Source organism: Chenopodium quinoa, unplaced genomic scaffold (assembly GCF_001683475.1).
Source record: "Chenopodium quinoa cultivar QQ74 unplaced genomic scaffold, ASM168347v1, whole genome shotgun sequence".
NCBI lineage: Eukaryota > Viridiplantae > Streptophyta > Magnoliopsida > Caryophyllales > Amaranthaceae > Chenopodium > Chenopodium quinoa.
In genome coordinates this window covers 1,554,332-1,565,759 of record NW_018743942.1, presented here as the reverse complement: position 1 = coordinate 1,565,759, position 11,428 = coordinate 1,554,332, and the positions used below count along the sequence as shown (strand labels likewise).

Below are 11,428 nucleotides of genomic sequence, written 5' to 3'. Positions count from 1 at the left end.
ATTTTTGGGTTGAGATTTGATTAATTTTGGGTATTAGTTTGATTGCCCTAAGAGCATACCCAATGGATGACCCAAAATATTTGGTCATGGATTATTATATAATTTCTTTCTCTTTCCACTCATCCACGACCAAGTCACATGACCAACCATGACCAAAGACTCCCAATTTTCTCTCTCCTACTTTTACCATACCCCACCATATATTCTCTCTCTTCTATCCCACCATATAATTAAAATTGTTGTTAAAAACGTAATAATTCCTATAATTGTTGCATATAATAAAAAATTTAAAATGCTTAATGATAAATATAATTATACACTAAATGTAATCAATGATGTATTATTGAAGCGCAAATGTAAAATACATGGACACTTAATTTAAAACCACGTTAAGTAATAATAATACACAATAGTACGATAACACATGCATGATTAGAACACATTATTTAGCATTAGCTAAAACATAAACTAAACATAATTACTTAAATAAAATACTCTTAAAGGCCTAATAATACATCATTACTGCCTATTATAAGACTCCCCATATCTAAGCCATAAATGTTCCACTAAATCTGACTTCAAGGCTCTATGGGTAACTTCATCACGAACTCGAGCTCTATTAGCCATGTAAGTCTCCAAATTAGCTGGTCGGTTACTACTGTTGCTAAATTGAAACGGTCCTTGAGAATTTCTTCTACTTGAAGACGGTGGTTCAGCTTGCTCATATTCATTTGGATCATCATACCTTGGATCATAATATCTTGCGTATGTATCTCGCTCATCCTCGACGATCATGTTGTGTAAGATGATGCAATCTATCATAATTTTTCCAAGCATTGATACATCACGAGCAAGAGCAGGATGCCGCACAATGGCAAAACGAGCTTGTAGTACTCCAAATGCACGTTCGACATCCTTTCGCTGACCTTCTTGCTTTTTGGCGAAAAGACCCTCTTTTTCATTTTAGGGGAGGGATATTGTGCGAACGAATGATGCCCATGTAGGATATATACCATCAGTGAGATAATATCCCATATTGTATTGGTGGCCATTAACGATATAGCTAACCGAAGGTGCACGACCTTCGAATATATCATTAAATAATGGAGACCTGTTGTAAGGAATAATTTCAAGTGTTAACCCCTAGCTTGAATCCCACTGTGATCATACACTAAAGTACGGTGGCATTCAAAAGGGAAGAAGATAGAGCAAAAGAGTCGCCAACAAGTTTTAGGAACTTGTAAAACGTTGGAACTTGTAAACCGTTCACAGGGTGAAGGTTACACCCCTTAACGATTCAAGAGATCGTCAACTCCATAAGGTCTTGAACCAAATAGGGTTCGGGGATGAAGGTACAAATCCAACCTAAAAGAGATTGAACCTGCCCTAATAATAGGCTTCTACTTTATTCTGATCGTATTCATGCGCGCTTTTTGATTAACATGCAATCAATAGAATTAACCCTAAACCTGTTTATCTATGTTGGTTGAATATTAATGCACAAATAAATCTATTATTGGCGATCACTTGAATTATAACCATATTAACCCTAAACAAGATTATTAAATATCTTATTAAGCGTGATTACAAATACCAATTCCCTTTAAACATGCATAAAAGGCGTGATCAAGCAATAACAATAAATAATCAAGCAACATAATAATCATCATCAAAATAATTATAACAATCATAATAATCATAATAATAATTATAACAATTATAATCATAAATCATAAAGAATAATCATAGTAATGATCGAAACAATAATCATCATAATAACAATCATATTAATAATAATAATAATAATAATAATAATAATAATAATAATAATAATAATAATAATAATAATAATAATAATAATAATAATCATGTTAAGGCATAGCAAGATCCTAGGCATGATACTAACAAGATTAATAACAAACCCTAGCATGTCACTAAGCAATAAAAATCAAACCTTTAACCCTAACATGATACTAACAATGAATATTAGGAAGAACATAGGAAGCATCATACTTTTAATCACACTTGATATTAAAGTTACCCTAGACATGATACTAGGAATCAAAATAACAATCTAAGTATGAACTCTATATCATAACATCAATAAAAACCATTAAAATACTTACTTTGATGCTTCGTACCTCTTTCTAATAACAAAATACACACGTTAGTAACTTCAAGGAAAATAATAAACAAAGCAATTAAATTAAATAATTGAAAAAGAGATTTGGGACCAAACCCTCAGAAATTAAACCTTTCACGTCTAGGGCGAAGACAACTTCAAATATGGCTAGGTGTTTCTAGATTTAATGAATGCGGAATTTAGTTTGTAAAAAAGCTAGTTTAGAAAGAGAGAGAGAAAGAGAGAGAGAGAGAGTAATCAAGAAAATCTTGATGAGAGTTGATGAATGATTACAGATGAAAACTGGTTGTAGGTGAATGAAAACGGAGTTTTTACGACGTTATTTATAAAGAAATAATGTGTGTATTTTGTTATTAGAAAGAGGTACGAGGCATCAAAGTAAGTGTTTTAATGGTTTTAATTGATTTTATGATGTAGAAATCATGTTTAGACTGTTATTTTGATTCCTAGTATCATGTCTAGGGTAATTTTAATATTAAATATGATTGTTACAATGTTTCCTATGTTCTTCCTAATATTTATGATTGTTAGTATCATGCTAGGGCTAAAGATTTGATTTTTATTGCTTAGTGACATGCTAGAGTTTGTAATTAATCTTGTTAGTATCATGCCTAGGATCTTGCTATTTTTATTATGCTTTAATATTAACATGAACATGATTATGTTTATAATTGTTATAATTTATGATGATTATGAATATTATTATTATTATTGTTATTTTGGTGATGATTATTTTATTTATGATTATTATTATGACTATTATAATTTTATTATTATGATTATTGTGTTGCTTGATATATTTATTATTTATTGCTTGATCACACCTTTATTGCATGTTTAAAGGGAATTTATACTTGTAATCACGCTTAATAAGATAATTAATAATCTTGTTTAGGGTTAATTGTGATTATAATTCAAGTGATCGCCAATAATAGTTTATTTGTGCATTAAATTCAACCAACATAGATAAACAGGTTTAGGGTTAATTCTATTGATTGCATGTTAATCAAAAAGCGCGCATGAATACGATCAGAATAAAGTAGAGGCCTATTATTAGGGCAGGTTCAATCTCTTTTAGGTTGGATTTGTACCTTCATCCCCGAACCCTTATTTGGTTCTAGACCTTATGGAGTTGACGATCTCTTGGATCGTTAAGGGGTGTAACCTTCACCTCGTGAACGGTTTACAAGTTCCTAAAAAAACTTATTGGCGACTCTTTTGCTCTATCTTCTTCCCTTTTGGACGCCACCGTACTTTAGTGTATGATCACAGTGGGGTTCAAGCTAGTGGGATTTAAAGGCTTGAAATTATTCCCTACAGCTGCTGATACAAATTTTCTTACAACCTCCACACTAATTTCCTAAATTCATAAAACAATATTAATGCACACATTCTTTCCCAAATTGGACAAACAAAACATTAATACAAAATGGAAAAAACCTTAAACTAATGGCGTCTACATTCACTACCCTGACATGGCAGTGGATAACTTACATGATTATGATTTGCAACTATGTCGTTGTCAAAGACGTACGTTTTATACATTTGTCTAGATATATGTTCCCATAGTCTTTTGAATCTTGTGCAATCGAATGGTGTACATAGTATGGCTTGGCAATTTTGATGGTGAGCGGCTTGATGATCCTATGTTAGTCATCCTCCTCATCCTACCATAAATTGCCTACGTGACATGTTTTATTGGCTAATTTTTAATTCTTTTAAATTACAAAATTAATAATAAAGATTTTCTAATTTTGTAGATACATATATAATTTCTAAAATCAGTTCTATAATGTCTGAAAACTCATGTTTTATTTCATATTTTAATTTTTGAAATATCATTTTTAATAAATTAATGATTAAAATCGGAAAATTAAATATAAAAAATGTTTTCATTGCTCTTCCATTGTTTTTCATCCATTGATCAAAATAACCGCCTATCATCAAGCTATTCTCTTATTTAATCATATAACTAACCAACAATTCGTTTATAAAATCAATCATGAATTGGGTTGGTCCAATTTCTTCATGGATGCATATGGTTTTTCAAAAATATGAAAGGCTCTAAATTTCTACATTTTTTTTGACATGTTAGGAGTTTTAGGCTCATCAGTGTGATCGAAAATAGAGATTGTTTCGTCAAATATGATCTAAAAGTTTGAACGATAGAGTTTGTGAACTAAAGAGGTGATGGTTCGATGTTAAGATATTGGTTTGTTTGTTTTATTGTTTTTAACAAAAATAAAACAAACAAACTAATATCCTAACATCAAAATATAACCTAGCCTACCCTAAAGATTATTGTTGGTGTTTGATTAGTTTACTTTTGTTTATGTTTTTTTCCATGGTCACAAGTAATTGTGTTAGTGCAAGTTGTTTTTGGCTTTTGTGCACTAGTAGATGACCTATTGACCTACTCATATTTGTTTCTTTTTAGGGTGGTCTTATTATTTATTTTTATTTATTTTTTTTGAAGGAAGGGTGGTCTTATTTTACTGGTGGAAAGTAGAAACGGATTGTGATGTTTATTATTTATAATGGTTTTATTCAAACTGTGATCCTTTTAAAAGTGGTTTTCATAACTTGAACGGAAGGGTTGGTGTTGTATAATATAGTGTTCTTAATTAATTACGAGAAATTCAAATTTAGTGAACTTTTTCCTACAACTACTCATTCAGCTTCTACAGTTTACAAATTTTAAATAGCCGATCAATTTCCCCTCACTTTCATTCTTACTCATTTTTCATGGTTTTGCAATACTTCATAAATTTTGATTGCTTATTTAATTTGCACTTTATGGTTCTAAGGGAAGTTATAATGATTGACTCATACAAAACTGCGAACAAATTATCGGAAGACCATCAACGTCTAATTTAGCTAATTTGATTGTCATAATCAAGAATCTAGACTATAGATTAGGAGCTTAATTTCGTACATTAGAGCAAGCAAGTGGAAGTGAGAATAAATAAATTGATATACCACAATGTATAGTATAACATACTATCAAGTATAGTACCAAACATGCACCACGATGGTTAAAGTTGAATTCATCAACTCATATCAGAAAAAGCTCCTCTGTCACTCTTTGATAATATGAATCTTGTCAAATTATGTAATGCAATTGATAAAGTATTTATCTAAAATCACCATTTTTAATTAATTTAGGGTTTTTAAAGTAAGCCTGAATAGAATAAAAGTATGATAGCAAACACCATAAAATTATTTACAATAATCTATTCATTCATTATAGCTTTTGTCCAAAAATAAATAAATAAATAAATATATTCATTCGATACTCTTAATCAAACACCCATGATTGATTTCTCTTTAATTACCGTGATCCAAAATCAGATATCATCCTATTACACTAAGTCTTCAAATCTTTCAATTTTAATTTTGCTTGTTATTGTCACTATCTACTATTCTACTGTATACTGATTTTGACATTTAAGCTCAATTTATTCACAACCCAAAATAATCAAATATATTACAAAAGTATATAAATTGAACACATATATGATCAATTTTCACATTATACTCGTATATCATTTTAGAAAACCAAATAAGCTAGGCAAAAGGAAAAGATACAATCACAGAAAAGGATTTTCAAAGATAATCAACCCTAAACTTCAATATCTTTGCAAGAATTTTAGAGTGTAACAAGTATATATGTAGTGTATGCTAGCTTATTTATGAAATAAAGGGGGAGGAGGGAGGAGGGAGGAGCATGGTAAAAGAGTGGGTAGTGTATAGACATACATAATACAAATCAACAACCTTCTCAGGATTATTATAAGCAACACGAAAAGCACAAATAACAATATCATTATCCGGTTACTCCAACTTCCTCTATTTATTTACTCCCAATAATGCTCCTAATTTTTTTAAAACTCTAAAATTTTCCAACTTCCTTCATTCAGTTCTATTTTGTAATTAGTTTACAATTTCCTTGTTCTTCTTCCCAGAAATTTAATTTTCGAATAAGGTTTTTGCCTTCTTCTATTTTATTTATTTATATTATTTTTTTTACACAAGCACAACTTTATTTAATTAAGGACAAAAGAGTCCTGCAATACAAGGTCAAGAGCTTCATAAGGAACCTCTTCGATCCAAACCCGCATACATAAACACTTAAAATTCATACTCAAATGGGCAAGAGTATGAGCCACACTATTACCTCTCCTTCCTACATGTGAGAACAAAATACTAACACAAGACTTAGCAAGCTCTAGAATATCTTCCTCTTTTAAATACAATAGTTCTGAGTGTCCTTGGGTATAGAGGAATTAATTTTTTGTTTTCACTTTAATACTACTTAATTTTCGTATATCAATATCCTCAAATTTTTCACCCCCATATATCTTCTTTCAATCTCATGTCATACTCAAATTAATTTTGAGAACAAATAAACAAAAATTAAGATTCATAATACGGAGTAATAGTAAATTGGGTTTAAGGTGTAAAAAAGTAGAACCACAGGAATTGTCATAGTCATTAACTTATTAAGTGAATTTTTTACTGTTCAACATCAAAAGTATCGCGTATTACGGAGTACTACTTTTTTATTTTAATTGCTTTATTATTATTATTATTATTATTATTATTATTATTATTATTATTTTACATGAACTAATTGCAATTTGCAATTTTGAAGGTGGAAATTAAGAAAATGTTTGAATGGCTAATTCAGAATTAAATAAAATGTGGAATCGAAATTACAAGTAAATTCTTATTCATTATTAAGACTTAGGAGTTGCGTTGAAGATTGATTTTTAACGCTCATTCAATATGTGTACCAAAATGTTTATACGAATTATAATGAATTATTAATTTTGCACAAAAGTATTAAAATGTTCTAATCTTTATCTTTTCATTATAAAAATAATTTCTTATAAAATTTTGCCCTTTAGATTAGGGCTCAATTTCTAAGGTTAAGACTGTCCATGCATTACATGTTACAGGACATTATATTGAGCATTAGAGCTTCCTCATAAATGGTCATGCAACTGTTCTAAACTACATACACTACTATACAAACAAGTCTAGTACACAAGCTACAAGTGCAACTATTTCATAATTTACCAGAGAAATTACACAAATAATAATTTCACAACTCAAGAATACTTTAACCTTCAGACATTTAAACCCTTTACTACCAATTTATTGAGGAAATTTTTTTTATTCTAGACAATGAAGGGCTATCAAAAGCTTTATTCCAATTGAAGTAGACAAGTCTTATTGCAAAACAGTTCTAATTTCAGTCATCATCCAACTTTTAAAATGGTTTTTTTTATTGCTATAAATGCTTCAATATTTATTGTTTGAAATCACAAAATATTAATTTTTCCCATGTTAAAAAGAAAAAATTCACTTTTTTTTTTTTTTTTTTGGTACCAAAACTCCTCGCACTATCGAAATATTAATTTAGGTAAATCACGTTACTTCTCTTCCCTTTATTGGCTTCATGTAGTTGAACAACATATCTAGAGTATTAGTGGTATAGAATTAAGCAATGATGTGTTTCCAAATGGGCAAATTTTGCCTACTCCAAATATAAGACAATTCAGTTTCAAGAGTTTAGAGCTGCAACTCGAAAATTCAGTCATGATAATTTAATGGGTCAAGGAGGTTTCGGTAAATTTTATAAAGGTTTTCTGGAAAACAAATGTCCTCCAAGAAGTGGTAGCAATTTGATTGTTGTCGTAAAAAGATTAAATTCCGATAGTATTCAAGGTTTAGAGGAATAGCAGATAATCCATCATAACCAAATAATATTTATCATTTAGTTTATAATGTATCTTGAAGTAGTTATTGAGATTAGTCATATTATATTTATAAAAAATAGGAAAAATTGTTAAAAATAATACAAACTTTGAACGATCCGCTAAAAACAAGTCAAACTTTTAATTATTTCTAAATAATACAAACTTTATATATATATATATATATATATATATATATATATATATATATATATATATATATATATATTGTTCAAAAAGTTTAGTGGAGTGGACTAAGCCAAACTCATACTAAAACCAGATTTTAGCAAATTAAAGTAAAAATAAAATGAAGAATAAAAACTAAAATCTAACACGTAACCTAAAAATTACATACTGTAAATAAATTTTTTATTATTGTGATTGCATATGCACACTTAAATCATAATTTTTTATCTAACACGTAACCTAAAAATTACTACCTTTGTTTCATAATATTTGCAATGCTTCTACATTTTGTACTCCACTTTATGTCAAATCGTTGCATATAAAATGAAACGGGAGTAACAGTTTGTTTGAATTACTACAAAGCCATAACGACCATAAGTAAAACCAATTCCTCAATCTATCACTATATATTAATGTCGTGGTTTATCATATGATGTAGGCAGAAGTAATTTCTCAGGAAGGCTTTTGCACCCTTATCTAACCAAATTACTTAGATATGGTTGGGAAAATCACTTTAATGTCATGGTTTATCATATGATGTTGGCAAAAGTAAATTACTTAGGAAGGCTTTTGCACCCTAATTTAACCAAATTACGGATGTTGTTGGGAAATCAATGAAATGCTGAGTTCATGGAAATAGGGAGTTTGGTAACGCATCTTTCTGGAAATAAGTTTTTCTCAAAATCATATCGATGTTGGTATAATGAAATATTTTGTCGTTAACATCAATTGTTTTTGTAATAGGCTCTAATATGTTGTTATCGCGGATTTAGTAAAGTTGAAAATATTTAATAATAAATTACCATACAAAATTGGCATAGGATGTTAGTTAGAGGCTTAGGGCTGATTGCAAATATATCTTTTCAAATAACTGGCTTTATTGTGTGCATCCCTTGTGTCAGAACATCAAGTAACCAAAAACTTCATATCATTAATAAAGCTTTGGCGTAAATATTTTTTATTGTAGTTACTTTGTTTCTTTTTAGTCACATCACTTTACTAAAACATAAATTTTAAATTAGTGAAAATCATCTTTTCGTAGCGATTATTTTGTAACGATTGTACATTTTCTACAATATGCATGTATGTATGTGAAAAATTTAGAGAAAACCGTATCATATATTCACCTTTTTTTTATTCACATTTATAAAATTATTGAAAATTATATCGTTGACAATCGCCGCTAAAACCCAAAAAACGATACGAAATGCCTTTCTACACTAGATTTACAAATTTTGTTTGGCAAAGAAAAAATCAAATATGTCATAGTTTATAAGTAAAACATTAAGTGTTCGTTTGGCAATGCTGTGGTTTTTTGTTTTTTGGTTTTTTGTTATATAAAAGTATATGATATATGTCACATAATGAATCAGAAATTATTTAAACTTGTTAGAATCATAATAATTAAGTTATTGCCAATGCCAATGGAAGCATCAGATCAAAGCTCTTATTAAGAAAAAGAGCCAACATTCAGAAACATAAAAAATGATAATTTTTGTAATTCATTACTGACTCCGGAGTAAGAACGACGACAATATTTAATTTTGGAGCAAAAATGGAATTTTCTGTATTGTTATTGACCTTTTTAAGTAGAAAGAATAGAGTTGAAAATACAATTGATAAAGCCTAGGCTGGTTTGTGATTGAAATGGTGTTTCTATCATAATTCTGTTTAAAGTAGATCTCCGAATTTCAATTTCATATATCCACATCATTTATGTAAAATGTAAAATCTCATTGATTGAGAATTTGAGGTCAATTTTATTTTGGTAAGAGTGGCAGTTAATCATGCTGCATATATGCATGACTATTTTGTGGACTGACTAGGGACTTTACTCAACAAATTAAGTCCTGATGGCACAACGCTGAACAAACTATATATCCTAACTCAGTCACATTTGACTATCACCAAGATGACATATCAAAATCTTAAAAAAGTTGCAGGTCAATTGAAGAGGCGACCAAAAAGTCAAAATGAGCAGCCTAATTCTTCAATTAAGTCTGGAATGTCTGGCAGAGATATACTATCCCACCAACAAATCCATATAGTCACATATTATTTCACCACCAAAATTCAAATTAGCAGTTTAGACAAAGAGATAGATGTATTAATAGATCAAAGTGATTGATTCAATACAAGATTTACGCGCACACACACACACAAAGCAGTAACACAAACAATAATCGTTTCTTAATTTTTATTTTTTTAGTATTAAATTTTGTCAGGGTCCTTATGATCCCATCTGCTGAAAGCTTGGGAAAAATGGGATACAAAGCATGGATCAGAGAACACAGCAACACCAGCTCCAAAAATTCACCCAAATAACACATTTTTTATTATATTTGTTCGAAATTATTCATCAAAACCTAATTTTCTTTGTTTTTAATAATCCAATTTCATTAAAAATTAATCAAGTAATTGAAAACAACAACAATCAATTCGAATTTACATGTAAAACCACTAATTCAAAAGTACAAGAATCCTAATTCAAAAGGAACACATACCTCAAAACCTTGATACAAATCCACTAAAGTTGATCCCAAATTCGAACAAACCAAAACAACAATTAATGGAGTGAGATGCAGCGAAAGAGAAGGAAGAGCGGTGAAGGAGAAAGAGGAGCAGTGAAGGCGTGAAGGAGGAGCAGTTTGTATTGGAGCGAAAGTGTGAATGGTTTTTTTTTTATTTCTGCGAATTTACCTCGAATAATACTACCTTAATTTTTTTTCCCTTTTTTTTAACCTTTGATAAAAAAAATTAAATGAAAATTGCTTTCCAAAAAAAAAAAATTTAATGAAAATTAAATAAAATTAATAGAAAGTAGAAAACTAGAAACTTAACGTTTGTTGCTTTAAAAAAAAAAACAAAAATTATTGTTAGACTTATTATTTATTACCAGCGTTTGTAAGCTAGTTACAAACTTTTTGGTCAAATTTACTTTGAGTTATTATTTGTAACTGGCGTTTGTAAACTAGTTACAAATATTTTGGTCAACTTTTCTTTGACTGATTATTTGTAACTGGCGTTTCTAAGCTAGTTACAAATGTTTAGGTCAACTTTTCTTTGACTTAATATTTGTAACTGGCGTTTATGAGCTAGTTACAAACGCTTTGGTCAAATTTTCTTTGACTAAGTATTTGTAACTGGCGTTTGTAAGCTAGTTACAAGCTTTTAGTCAAAGTTTTTTTGACTAAACATTTGTAACTGACATTTATTTAGTCAGTTACTAGTAAAACTTCAAATAATGATAAACCACATATTAGTAATTGACATTTACTACATTGGTTACTAATGTCATGAAATTTGTAACTGGCATTATCTTAGTCGGTTACTACTG

The 11,428-nt window shown here is 29.4% G+C and overlaps 1 long non-coding RNA gene across 1 annotated transcript; it reads right to left on the bottom strand.

Annotated features, from left to right (window-relative positions):
• Window positions 1-348: 348 nt before the first annotated feature.
• On the bottom strand, window positions 349-10,878 carry LOC110688837. The gene is made up of 3 exons (XR_002504690.1): window positions 10,596-10,878; window positions 2,127-2,147; window positions 349-1,111 (listed from the first exon to the last, which is right to left on the bottom strand). It is a non-coding gene; the product is annotated as an uncharacterized LOC110688837 (long non-coding RNA).
• Between the last annotated feature and the right edge of the window lie 550 nt (window positions 10,879-11,428).